Consider the following 14,140-nt stretch of genomic DNA (forward strand, 5'->3'; position numbering starts at 1 on the left):
GAAGGTGGCGTTGTTGTCCGCTTCTTTACCGTATGTACAGAGCAGGGTAGTACAAGCCTGACGCGGAGCAGGTGTTTTCTAAAGCAGCCGTCAGAGATCTGACAAGCGACTGAAACTCCTTGAAGATCGGTATTTGTCATAATCGGAACTTGTCATACCAGTGACTCACTGCTAACGAAGAGCGTACTCTTGCGAAAACTCTCGCTGTAGAAAATTGCTGTCAACGTTTCCACAATGTCTGCTTTCACCACTATGTGCACAGGTTCGCTTCCTTTGAAACTGCAATCTTTATCCGGCAAATTACGTGTGACGGTTGTCAAATATTGTTTACAGTTACTAAAAGACGTACGGAACGAAATCATTACCTTTTTTTACGGTACAAATGGTTCAGACAGTAAGTATCCGCTAATATGATCGTAGGTTCTTCCATTTCATGACATCCAAATTGGAGACCCAGAAGGACTGCTCTAAGCTGACGGCTCTACTGCTCTACGATGCCGGTAGATAACAAAATTGGTATGTGCGACAGCATTTCTTCGCCTATAGAAGCATCGGTATACATGAGACTGACGTTTCTCGTTTTGGAAGAGAAATTGCTAGAAAATGTCCAGCACAAACGAGGTCTACTGAAACTTACGGTTGAAGACGGGTGCTCTGGTGAACCGAATACGATGTTCTCAAGTATCGTACCATATTTGTGATCAGATTCAGACCTTCCCTGCAAATCTAATTCAAGTCTTACTTAGCAGGACGAAATTTACAGATCTAAAGGCAATTTCAGGGGTACACGAAGGGGTTATTATAATGCCTTTAATGTTTAAAATATGATTTACTTTCTCGCTACTAAAGGAGTTGCAGTCGAAACCACCGCCACGAGTGGTGTAAAATGTATTCAGCCTATACTTTAGTTGAGACAAATCGTAGCTGCCTCTCTAAGATTCGTTAAGAGCTTATTTTGCGTAACTGCTTGGTTAGAAAGCGACAACGGCTCCATTACATAGAGCGCTAATGCTGGGGTAGTTACTGTTTCAATTTTTATTAAGAACCTACATGTATCTCCCCAGATAACACCATGTCTATTAACCAGAGCAGTGCAGCGAAAACGATCCCATGTTACTGCAGGGGGCAGGGGAAGAAGTTACAGTTCCTGTCTTATCCTCGACTTAACGCGAGATTGCAGTCATCCTCACTTTCAAAATGCCTCATATGCTTACGGTTTTAGTAATGCTTTGCTTTGCAACAACTTTAAACAAATTACAATCAGAGAAAAAACATCTATTGAAATCGATTTGTCCAAAAATTTTACATATACACTTCTGGCCATTAAAATAGCTACACCACGATGACGACGTGCTACAGACGCGAAATTTAACCGACAGGAAGAAGATGCTGTGATATGCAAATGATTGGCTTTTCAGAGCATTTACACAAGGTTGGCGCCGGTGGCGACACCTATAACGTTCTGAAATGAGGAAAGTTTCCGACCGATTTCTCATACACAAACAGCAGTTGATAGGCGTTGCCTGATGAAACGTTGTTGTGATGCCTCGTGTAAGGAGGAGAAATGCTTACCATCACGTTTCCGACTTCGATAAGTGTCGCATTGTAGCCTATCGCGATTGCGGTTTATCTTATCGCGACATTGCTGCTCGTGTTGGTCGAGATCCAATGACTGCTAGCAGATATGGAATCGGTGGGTTCAGGAGGGTAATCCGGAACGCCGTGCTGGACCCCAACTGCCTCGTATCACTAGCAGCCGAGATGACAGGCATCTTATCCGCATGGCTGTAACGGATCGCGCAGCCACGTCTCGATCCCTGAGTCAACAGATGGGGACGTTTGCAAGACAACAACCATCTGCACGAACAGTTCGTCAACGTTTGCTGCAGTATGGACTATCAGCTCGGAGACCATGGCTGCGGTTACCCTTCACGCTGCATCACAGACAGGAGCGCCTGCGGTGGTCTACTCAAAGACGAACTTCGGTGTACGAATGGCAGAACGTCATTTTTTCGGATGAATCCAGGTTCTGTTTACAGCATTGTGATGGTTGCATCCGTGTTTGGCGACATGGCGGTGAACGCACATTGGAAGCGTATATTCGCCATCGCCATACTGGCTTATCACCCGGCGCGATGGTATGGGGTGCCATTGGTTACGCGTCTCGGTCACCTATTGTTCGCACTGACGGCACTTTGAATACTGGACGTTACATTTCAGATGTGCTACGACCCGTGGCTCTACTCTTCATTCGATCCCTGCGAAACCCTACATTTCAGCAGACAATGCACCACCGCATGTTGCAGATCCCGTACGGGCCTTTCTGGATACAGAAAATGGTCGACTGCTGTCCTGGCCAGCACATTCTCCAGATCCCTCCCAATTGAAAACGTCTGTTCAATGGTGACCGAGCAAGTGGCTCGTCACAATACGTCAGTCACTACTTTTGATGAACTGTGGTATCGTGTTGAAGCTGCATGGGCAGCTGCACCTGTACACGCCATCCAAGTTCTGTTTGACTCAATGCCCAGGCGTATCAAGGCCGTTATTACGGCCAGAGGTGATTGTTCTGGGTACTGAATTCTCAGGATCTACGCACCCAAATTGCGTGAAAATGTAATCACATTTCAGATCTAGTATAATATATTTGTCCAATGAATATCCGTTTATCATCTACATTTGTTCTTGGTGTAGCAATTTTAATGTCCAGTAGTGTACATGCATCGTGCTGTTTAATAAAGATCTCTAATAGCACGAAAAATCTATAAATTTAACATCATCATACGAGTACATTAAAAATTGTAAAATAAAAGTTTATAGATAATAATATCAGTACTTCACTTAAAACTAAAATTGTGAACACGGGGCTGCACACTACGGCTAAGTCAGCATGTAAACACACTATCCAGTCACATTTACGTGACCACCTTTCAGAAGCCTGGATAATCATCTTTCGCAGCGCGGACCACTGTTAGATGTGCAGAAAGATAGTCAGGGGGGTCTTACATGTTACCGACAGGGATGTGGAGCCATGCCGACTGCAGCGCTGTGGCCAGCTGCGCCTTGTTTCTCGGTTGAGGATTCATGCCGAGTACAGCCCAATCGAGGTGGTCCCACATAATCTCAGTACGTCCTGAATTCGGAGAGTATGATGATCAGGGGAGCATGGTGAACTGATCCCCGTACTCTTCGAACCCGCGCGCTGGGAACTGAATCACGCGTTGCATTGTTATGCTGGTAGATGTCATTGGTCCAAGAAAAAACAAACTGCATGCAGTGGTGGGCAGATGCATACTTGTGTTCATCCATTGTGCCTTCCAGAAAGACGATATCACCCAGGAAATGCCACGAAAACATTCCACAGACCATAATGCTCACCCCTGTGACCTGGATGCTTCTGACGACCGTTGCAGGGTGTTCGCTTTCTGATGGTTCACGCCCTACTCGCCAACGGCCATCTATTCGATGCAGTATAAAACGTGATTCATCTGAAAACGGCACCAGTAGCCATTCAGTGGACGTCTATTTGCAGTACTATCATGCAAATTCCAGACTTCGTCGCCAGTGAACATCAGTCATCATGTGCGCACGAACAAGCCACCTTCTGCGGACGTCCACACGCAGCAACGTTCATCGGACGGTCGTTGAGAAGACACTGTTTTTGGCGTCTTGATTCGTCTGGGCTGTCAGTCGGTCAGCAAGTGTACGTCTATTTGCCCGTACACCTCTCCACTGGCGTCGTTGAACCTGTCATCTACGGTCTAAAGTGCACCGCAGTTGCCTCGGCGCCGGTTTTGAATCGCACTATTTTGCCACGCACGATATAACGCAACGTCGCCGGCATGCGAACAGTTTACTAACTTAGCCGTTTCCGATATGCTTCCACCCCTGGCCTGAAAGCCAAAGATCATGATATTTTGGACGTCAGATAATTTACTCCGTTTCCACATTACGACAGCGAAGGCACTATTTCCCGCGACCCCCTGACATACTTTACATACTCTCCACTGCTAGTGCTGCCAGATGTTGCAGCCGGCCCTTGTGGCCGTGCGGTTCTAGGCGCTTCAGTCTGGAACCGCGTGACCGCTACGGTCGCAGATTCGAATCCTGCTTTTGGCATGGATGTGTGTGATGTTCTTAGGTTAGTTAGGTTTAAGTAGTTCTAAGTTCTAGGGGACTGATGACCACAGATGTTAAGTCCAACAGTGCTCAGAGCCATTTGAACCAGATCTTGCCTGCGAGTGGTAATTGCACGTTGACATCGAACATAGGCAGTGATCACATGAATGTGACTGGAATGTCTAGGAAGGATGCTGTTTATTTCAGCGGTTTCCACCTGCGATATGGAAAGACAATCTCTCTGCTTTTGTCTGGGTGAAAAGTCTCTCTGTCTTGCATTATTAAACCTCCTGTGATTTGCCAGTTTTCCCACTGGCCTCACGAACGTGTAGGATTCGTTGTTGGCAGCAGGCACAGTCAGATTATGACTATGCACCGTGATCCGGTTGGAATTTTATCTGGAGATAGCAGGGCCAGAAGCACATCCACTTGGGCAACTGCTCAAACATATACTGAAAGGTATTCTTTATTAAGCACGGCTTGTAATTTTCCGGCTTTTACATTTCGGATCCCGTAGTTTTCATGCCTCTTTATTCTCCTAAGCTTAGTCTGGAAATTTGGAAATTGGTGTATGTAAGAATATATTAAAACGTTCTTGGGGGAGAGGGCGGTTGTGACAAACATGACGGCTACTCTTCCTTTTCTCCTGCGTCCGCACGTGAACCACTGAAAATTTTAAAACGTTCCGCTCGTCCATCTAAATCTACATCTTTATAATGACGAAAGTTGCATACCAGATGTGGATCAGAGTCGAGGAGCGTAGATGCAATGCGCGTTACAAAACAAATCTTTGAACATACAAGACTAGTGAGTTCAATACTCGTCTCTTTTTTACGAATTTCCGAATTCTGAGTATGACAGACCGTTGAGACATACAGGGTGTCCAGAAAAGGATTCCCTGATTACAAAATTAAATATCTCGAAAACAAAGATCGATAGAGGAATGCAGTAAACGGTATGTTTATTGTGAAAGCTGTAAGAAGTTTTTATAAATAGTGATCCGAAGCCCAGAGCGATCAGTTCCACTATTGAAACGTGAAAGGTGGTTAGCGTACCGAAGGAAGAGATTAAAACCATGTACCCCACTGAACAACGCGTTTTTCTGGTGCTAGAGTACCACAGGTTAGAAGAGAGTCCTACGGCAACAAGGCGAAGATTTCAAGCACGATTTAATGTTCCAAAAGGACCCGATGCGAAAACCATTCGTACGCTCTTCGCAAAATTTCAACGAACAGGCAGCGTAATTGATGATTTAATGGGGCATGTTGGCCGCAAGCAAACCGCAGTTACGCCTGAAAATATCGCCACAGTTTCTGGAATTATTCAGCGAAATCCAATGTCATCAGTCCGTAGAATTGCATCTGAGACTGGTTTGAAGCGTTGTAGCACGCAGAATATACTGAGAAAGAGCCTACACATGTTTCCATTCAAAATTCAAACGCACCATGCGATACCCGTACGAGCTGTGCAACAAAGGGTTGCCTTTGCTAATCAGACGCTCACAATGATTGATAGTGAAAGATTTGACGTTGGCTGCATCTGGTTTACAGATGAAGCACACTTCCACCTGAATGGATACGTGAATAGGCAGAACTGGCGATTTTGGGGTTCCGAAAAGCCATATTGTTGTGAACCGAAATCCCGGTATTCTCCTAAAGTTACTGTGTGGGCTACAGTATGCAGCAGAGGCATTATTGGCCCTTTTTTCATTCGAGAAACGGTCACTGGTGCACGTTACGTTGCAGTTTTGGAACAATTTGTCGCCACACAGCAAGCGTTAGAGGATCGACCAGGTACTGAATGGTTTATGCAAGATGGAGCCCGACCACATCGGACCGAACAAGTGTTTCGCTTTCTTGAGGAATACTTCGGGAATCGAGTCATTGCTTTGGAATATCCCAAATTTACTGGTGCACGCATGGATTGGCCTCTATATTCGCCGGATTTGACTCCCTGTGACTTTTTTTTGTGGGGCACAGTGAAAGACATGGTCTACCCGAAGCATCCAGCCACGCTGGACGAGCTTGAATCGGCGATCTCTGTGGCATGTGAATCCATTTCGGTTGAGACACTACGAAATGTGATGGCGAATTTCATTCTTCGTTTGCGCCACCTCTGTAGTGCCAATGGTGAACATTTTGAAAACATTGTGATGTGATTGTTTGCAAAGATTGTTTTCATACGATTATTTCTCTTATGTATGCTGGTATGAGCTGTACAGCGTACAGCGCCATCTGTTAGCAGCTTTTGTAACTATTATTTCAAACTGCTGTATAAACGTCTTACAGCTTTCACGATAAACATACCGTTTACTGCATTCCTCTATCGATCTTTGTTTTCGAGATATTTAATTTTGAAATCAGGGAGCCCTTTTCTGGACACCCTGTACGTATTAACTCAACTAGTGAAATGACAACAATTCTGTTTCCAAAGCACACATTCCTTCAATAAAAAACAAAGACTCAACTTCAAGAGGTCGTTGTTCCCAGGTCGATAGCCACCCCTTCACCTACCACCACCCTGACGATGTAACCCATGCCGCCTCCTTTCTCCAGCAGACCTTGTCTGAGGCCGTGGAGGCCCACGTCCCTACTGTCGCCATCCACTCCCACCGGCCTACCTTACCCCCACAGGCCGTCCTCCTCCTCCGTGAATCCCGCCGTCTCTACCGTGCCTTCCTCCGCACGCGTGACCCGGACACACTATGACGCCACCGGCAACTCCAGCGACACATTCGTAATTCGCTCGCGGCTAAGAAACGCCGGGACTGGCGACAGACATGCACCCGTTTAAATGCTACCCTACCTATAAACTCGTCCAAGTTCTGGTCAGCCTTCCGTCGCCTTACGGGAACTAAACCCTCCCCCTACTATCCTCTTCTCCATGGTGATCACCCCTTCCCTGACTCCCCTAGTAAGGCCAATCACTTTGCCTCCTACCTCTCCGATGTGTTTTCCATCCCCGATGATCCCCAGTTCGATTACTCCCTCTTCCCGGATGTCCGCGATCGAACTGACACCTCTGTCCCTCTCCTCGCTCCTGGTTTCCAGTACTTGAACAACATTGCACACTCAGAACTCAATGCCCCTATCACTACACAGGATCTCATTGCTACACTCCGCACGAAACGCAACACCGCTCCTGGTCACGATCGTGTCACCTACCGTCACCTTCATGAAGCTCCTGTCTCTTTCCTCCGTCCTGGCCAGGTTCTACAATGTAGTCCTGTCCACTGATTACTACCCCGACCTGTGGAAAACCTCCCATATCCTGATGTTCCTTAAATCTGGCAAACCGCCGTCCGCCGTCTCCTCCTACCATCCCATCAGCCTTACCTCGGTCTGCAGCAAGGTCCTGGAATCTATCCTCACCCGACGCATCCACCAGCATCTCCGCCAGCACCGCCTCCTTCCCATTACCCAGTGTGGCTTTCGGCCGTCCTTCTCTTCCGACGACCTTCTCCTTCACCTCACTCATCTCCTTTCCTACCAGCTTAATTCCCGTCGCTCCACGATCTTCCTCTCCCTGGACCTCGAACGTGCTTTGACCGCGTATGGCATTCTGGTCTCCTCTTCAAGCTCCAAACCTTCGCCCTTCCCGTTAACTACGTCCGTCTGATCGGCTCCTTTCTCTCCCACCGTCCTTCCTATGTCACCATCCATAACACGGATTCCTACACCTTTTTCTTCTCCGCCGGTGTGCCCCAAGGCTCCGTTTTCTCCCCTCTTCTGTACCTTTTGTATGCGGCGGACATGCCGACGCCGTCGCCCCCCGTCCACCTTCTCCAGTTTGCCGATGACACCCCCTTCCTTGCCATTGCCCCCACCCTGCAGCGCTCCCAACACCTTCTCCAATCCCATCTTGACCAGTTCACCGCTTGGTGCAACCAGTGGTTCCTCAAGGTCAATCCACCCAAAACCCAGGCGACCATTGTAGGCCTCCTTGATTTCTAGCTCACTGTCTATGGCCGTCCTATCGCCTTCACTCCCACCCTTAAGTACCTTGGCGTCACCCTCGACTGTCGCCTCTCCTGGACTCCCCATCTCTGGACAAGCCAAGCCAAGGCACACTCCCGACTCCGTCTCCTCAAACTCCTTTCTGGCCGTACGTGGGGTCTGGACCCCTCCACCATCCTCCACACCTATAAATCCCCCATCTGCCCTATCCTTTGTTACGCCCATCTGGCCTGGATCTCCGCCCCCCCCTACCCTTTATAAATCCCTACAAATCCTTGAACGCCATGCTCTCCACATCGCCTGTCGCATCCGTCTCCCCTCCCCCACGTGGATCCTGTATGATCTCATCCCCTTCCCCCACCTCCTCCTTTTCCTTGAAAGGATAGGGATCCTGTACACCTCCCGCAAACTCGATCCTCCTTATCCGCTTGTCTCACCCATCCTCTCCCACCCCCACCCACTGCCGCGCCTGTATTCCCACGTCCCACCCAGTCTCCATCTCTCCACTCTCCTTACCCTCTCCCAAGGTGACTTCCGCCAGCTCCCCCTCCCTGATGATGTCCTCCTCCCCTCCATCTACCCCTCCTACCAACTTTGATCCTCCCTCCCTCTTCCTGTGTCTGTTCCTTTGGGCACCCTCCCTCCCTCCTCCCTTTTTCCCCACTCCTCCCCCAGGCCTCCCCTCCCCTGTCCCCTCCTCCTCCCATCTCCTCAGCCATTGGCATCTTTGTTCTCCCCTCTCCACCCTCTCCACCCCCCTCACCCTTCTTCCCCTCTTGGCAGGTCCCCGCGCGCCGGATATCATCGCCATCAGTGTCTCGTGTGTGTGACGTCGTTTTGTGTTTTTAGTGTCCGCCGTCACGCTTCTACGTTCACTTGTGCCGTCGGATTCATCAGTGTTATGTGCGCCGTGTCAACGTGTTTTCAGTGTCGTTATCGTCGAGTGTGAACGGCTCCGTGTTTTTTGTGTATCTGTGACCACAATTTTTTGCCCGTCACTATGTTCATTCTAATTCTCCACTCTGTGTACTGTTATTGTCAACACTATAGCTGAAGAGCGGCGTTGCATGCCGCTGACAGCCTACCTGATTGTTCAGGTATTAAAATAATAAAGGAAAAAAAAGAGGTCGTTGTGCAGTCTTCCTAGCCACTGTGCACAACGATAACAACGTCACAGGGAGAACAACAAGCTGAGGGGTTCACCAGCTTATATTTATTATTAGTAGGTCGCCTAATCGTTGAAAACTTGTAGACAATGCAAATGATCTTGGAATCTAGATCAAGACTGAGATTAACAGATGTTTATTTGCTCTAATCGCTGACAAAAATCGCAACGAAAACATCAACGGTGAACAAAGTTCTTTAAAACTCAAATTTAATTACTAAATGACTCTAACACCGGAGAAGGGTACCAAAAATTGTGGAAGATTATATGGGGAAAGCACAACCAGATCTCCTCATTTGGGGAGCTCACAAAATCAAACTTAGTTCTACAACAGCATGGCGAAACTTATAACCAAATTAAGCAAATGTTCAAATGTGTGTGAAATGTTATGGGACTTAACTGATAAGGTCATCAGTCCCTAAGCTTACACACTACTTAACCTAAATTATCCTAAGGACAAACACACACACCCATGCCCGAGGGAGGACTCGAACCTCCGCCGGTACCAGCTGCAGAGTCCATGACTGCGGCACCCTAGACCGCTCGGCTAATCCCGCTCGGCCCCAAATTAAGCAACGTAAGTTGACGACGAAGTAAGCAAGCAGTGAGCTGCTCAGAATATGAATAACGCAACCACAGCTGCGACACTTACATTTTCCCAAAACCAGCAAACTCTGCTACCATCAGTACCTAACGGTGGATACGACACAAGTGGTCATCAAGGCAGCCGAAACTCGAATGATGAAACAACGCAATTATGTTGCGAATGTGATGGACGATAATATTGTTTATTTCAGGAATAAGTGGGGGAATGCTGCAGAAACTTTCCACTCTTGACATACAAAACGACCTTAACAATGAGAGATTTGTATTTGGATGGAGCAGTGTTCCATCGATTGGATGACTATTCTTCGCACCAAGCGCCGTGCCAGCGTAATTGAAATCGACTGGATACACCAAACCTTGGATCAAAAGCAATGGACCTTCCCTTGCTAGTAGGCTTGCATCTCGGTGTATCTTTCCGCAATGTCCGAACAGAAAAGGCAAAAATATCGTGCTGAGTTATTCCCTGGTGATGAGAGTGGCGGCATGGCACATTCCACTCTGGGCTAGGAGGGGCGCCGGCTCTATCGACGAAAGCACGGTACGGGCTGAATCCTTACTTCGAGAAAACTGCCCAACTTCCAGTGGATCTCCACTGATTGCCTCCTGCCGACTAAGAGGAACCAGAGACTCACCAGGAGGACACCTTTCCAGTGAGGAAAACGCAAACCTTTCCTCCTGGTAAGTAAAAATATCCACAAAATTGTTGCAAATATGAATCAGTATCTCGCAACAATACGTGACGGTATTGTCACAACAGGCTAAGCTCAGCTGAGGAAACCACACGCTAATTGTTAAGTACCGTAGATATTGGGTTCATGAGGAGTGGAAACACGTCGAGTACGTAATTTTAACAAATTTATTCACAAATACAGGTTACAATAACATGTATGCTGCAGCCATCCCGCCATCAATGTGTCTGTCATCCGAATCCGAATAATTACAGACTTACTGAGACTGGGCAGTGTGAAGTCGAGTACGACTCATACTTCGTCCGATCCTCGTCTGGTTAAACAACTGCCCGATGACAGTTTACCATGTGCAGGTGGCCAGCGAGCCAGACAGCCACAATGCGGCGGGCGTCCACTTGTACCGGTGCAAGTAGTCGGTCAGCGTTTACGAGAAGGCTACGTGCGCGTGTGCATACGAGTTGCTGCATGCGTAACGATTGCCCTTACATCTAAATCTACGCATATACTACGCAAACCACCATACGGCGCATGGCACAGGTTAACGTGTACCTCTGGGCCATCATCAAGTATCAGAATGCGAACTATTCAACGACACATCAGCGATATGGGCGTTCGGAGCCGAAGGTCCACTCGTGTATCCTTGATGACTGCACGACACAAACCTTTACACCTGCGCCCATCAACACCGAAACTGGACCGTTGGTAACTGGAGACAAGTTGCATGGTCGGACGAGTTTCGTTTCAAATTGTACAGGTAAGGGTATGGAGACAACCTCATGAATCCATGGAGCAGAGAATTGTTCAAGGTGGTGGAGGGTCAGTAATGGTGTCGGGTGTGTGCAGTTGGAGTGATATTGGACGCTTGACACGTGTAGTACGACTCTGACAGGTGACACGTACGTAAGCACCCTGTCTGATCACCTGCATACATTCATGTAATCCGGCCGCGGTGGCCCAGCGGCTCTAGGCGCTTCTGATCAGAACCGCGTGACTCCTACGGTCGCAAATTCGAATCCTGCCTCGCGCATGGATGTGTGTGATGTCCTTAGGTTGGTTAGGTTTAAGTAGTTCTAAGCTCTAGGGGACTGATGACCTCAGATGTCAGGTCCCATACTGCTCAGAGCCATTTGAACCATCATTCATGTCCATAGTGCATTCCGAAGGACTTTTGCAATTCCAGCACGACACTGCGACACCCCACGTGTCCAGAATTGATACAGTTTGGCGCCAGGAACACTCTTGTGCGTTTAAACACTTCCGCTGGCCACCTAACTCACCAGACACGAACATTATTGAGCATATCTGGTATGCCTCGGAACGTGCTATTCAGAAGAGATTTCCACCCCCTCGTACTCTTAGGTGTTTCTCGACAGCCCTGCAGAATTCATGGCGTCAGTTCCCTCCAGTAGTACTTCAGACATTAGTCGAACCCATGCCACGCCGTGTTGCGGAACTTCTGCTACGCAGGTGTACCAATTTCTTTGGCTCTTCAGCGTATAGTCGAACATTACAGGATTGTTTTGTCCACTGATTTGTATTAACCTACATTTTTCTATGTGGTGTCACCACCACACACCACACTTGCTAGGTGGTAGCCTTTAAATCGGCCGCGGTCCGTTAGTATACGTCGGACCCTCGTGTCGCCACTATCAGTTATTGCAGACCGAGGGCCGCCACACGGCAGGTCTAGTCTAGAGAGACTCCCTAACACTCGTCCCAGTTAAACAGCCGACTTTGCTAGCGATGGTTCGCTATCTACATACTCTCTCATTTGCAGAGGCGACAGTTCAGCATAGCCTTCAGCTACGTCATTTGCTACGACCTAGCAAATGGTTCAAATGGCTCTGAGCACTATGGGACTTAACATTTGAGGTCATCAGTCCCCAAGAACTTAGAACTACTTAAACCTAACTAACCTAAGGACATCACACACATCCATGCCCGAGGCAGGATTCGAACCTGCGTCCGTAGCAGTCGCGTGGTTCCGGACTGAAGCGCCTAGAACCGCTCGGCCACCGCGGCCGGCTTACGACCTAGCAAGGCGCCATATTCAGTTACTATAATTACTATCTACAAGAATGTATTCTGTATTCAAGAAAGTATTCTGAACAGATAATATTGTGAATCTTGTACTGTCAAGAGCGAAGTTCATCACTAATGGATTAAAGTTAAGTATCAAACTAATTACGTCCGCTTTCTGAATTCTCATTCCTTGCCATGTTCCAGACCTCACGTCAGTATAGATCTTCCCTCCTCACGCCAGCCTGCGTGAGCTAAAACGCGTGCATTTCGGCCTCCACTCGTAACACGATGTTGGCTCTTCTGCTAAAACAAAATTCTACATTTAGAACAAGCTGCCGTTCATTACACTAAGTATGACTTACGCCGAAGTCATCCTGTATGCTTGTAGTCAAGCAATGATGAAAGTTCCAAAGCGTCATTCATCAGAAGCGACGAAATTTGTTGCAGTACGCGAGATACTAATTTATGGCTGCCGAGTGAGCTCGTAAGCAGAACGATGTGCTGCCTCGACTAGCGAGGTAGCCACTCCGCCGACCCACGACGACTATTGGAAGCAAATAGGCTGACGTCTGGCGCGCCGAGCCTCAAGTTAAGGCCTGGTAGCCGCTGCCTGTCGTCGCGGGTAACGGGCAGCGACAAATGAAAAGCGCCGGAGCGGTCTGCATTAATGAGGGAGCGCGGGCGAGCGTGTTGCGCGGATGCCGCGCCGGCCGGGCGCGAACGCCGCCGCGAATTATTTAGAGTCGTGTCAGGGGAGCGGCCTGCCCCCGCCGCCGCCGCCGACGACGACGACGTCCGCTCTTCCTTTTTTCAATTACCCGGCCACCCCGGGAATTTAAACCGACAGGACCGCACATCTCATGCAGCGTTCCCTTTCCCGCTGTTCCTTTTCTTTAAGTCTGCTGCGGAGTCCAGAGCGTGGCGCCGCCGAAAAAAGAAATACAGCGAAGGGAACGAAATGTGTGCACCAAACCGCGACGCAGCTACCTGCCTGCCACTGGAAAGCTCCGGATTTAGGGATTACAGCCTCGCGAGGACCGTGTGATGACACTACTCCGTCTCTCTTAAGAGTCCAACATTACGAGAATTTGACCAGAAGACAGCGTCCTGCAATTGCGCTCAAATCCTATCGCTTCTTACGAAGAGAAGCCACCTTGAAAAATACCAGTTGCGACATTAATCATGATTTTAGTCCTTGTCTGTATAATCACTGGTCCGCCCCGATAGCTGAGTGGTCAGCGCGGCGGAGGGGCTCGAGTTCGATTCCCGGCTGCGTCGGACATTTTCTCCTCTCAGAGACTGGGTGTTCTGTTGTCCTTATTATCATTTCATCATAATCTGTGGAAGGCAACGGGAAACAACCACTGCAGTCATTTCTCTAGACGCTCATGTGGTGGACCTCTCTGATGAGGCTTCCCCCATGACACGACCTGCCGTAAGGCATAACACGAAAATTTACACTCCTGGAAATGGAAAAAAGAACACATTGACACCGGTGTGTCAGACCCACCATACTTGCTCCGGACGCTGCGAGAGGGCTGTACAAGCAATGATCACACGCACGGCACAGCGGACACACCAGG

This window comes from Schistocerca serialis, chromosome 6 (assembly GCF_023864345.2).
Source record: "Schistocerca serialis cubense isolate TAMUIC-IGC-003099 chromosome 6, iqSchSeri2.2, whole genome shotgun sequence".
Lineage (NCBI taxonomy): Eukaryota > Metazoa > Arthropoda > Insecta > Orthoptera > Acrididae > Schistocerca > Schistocerca serialis.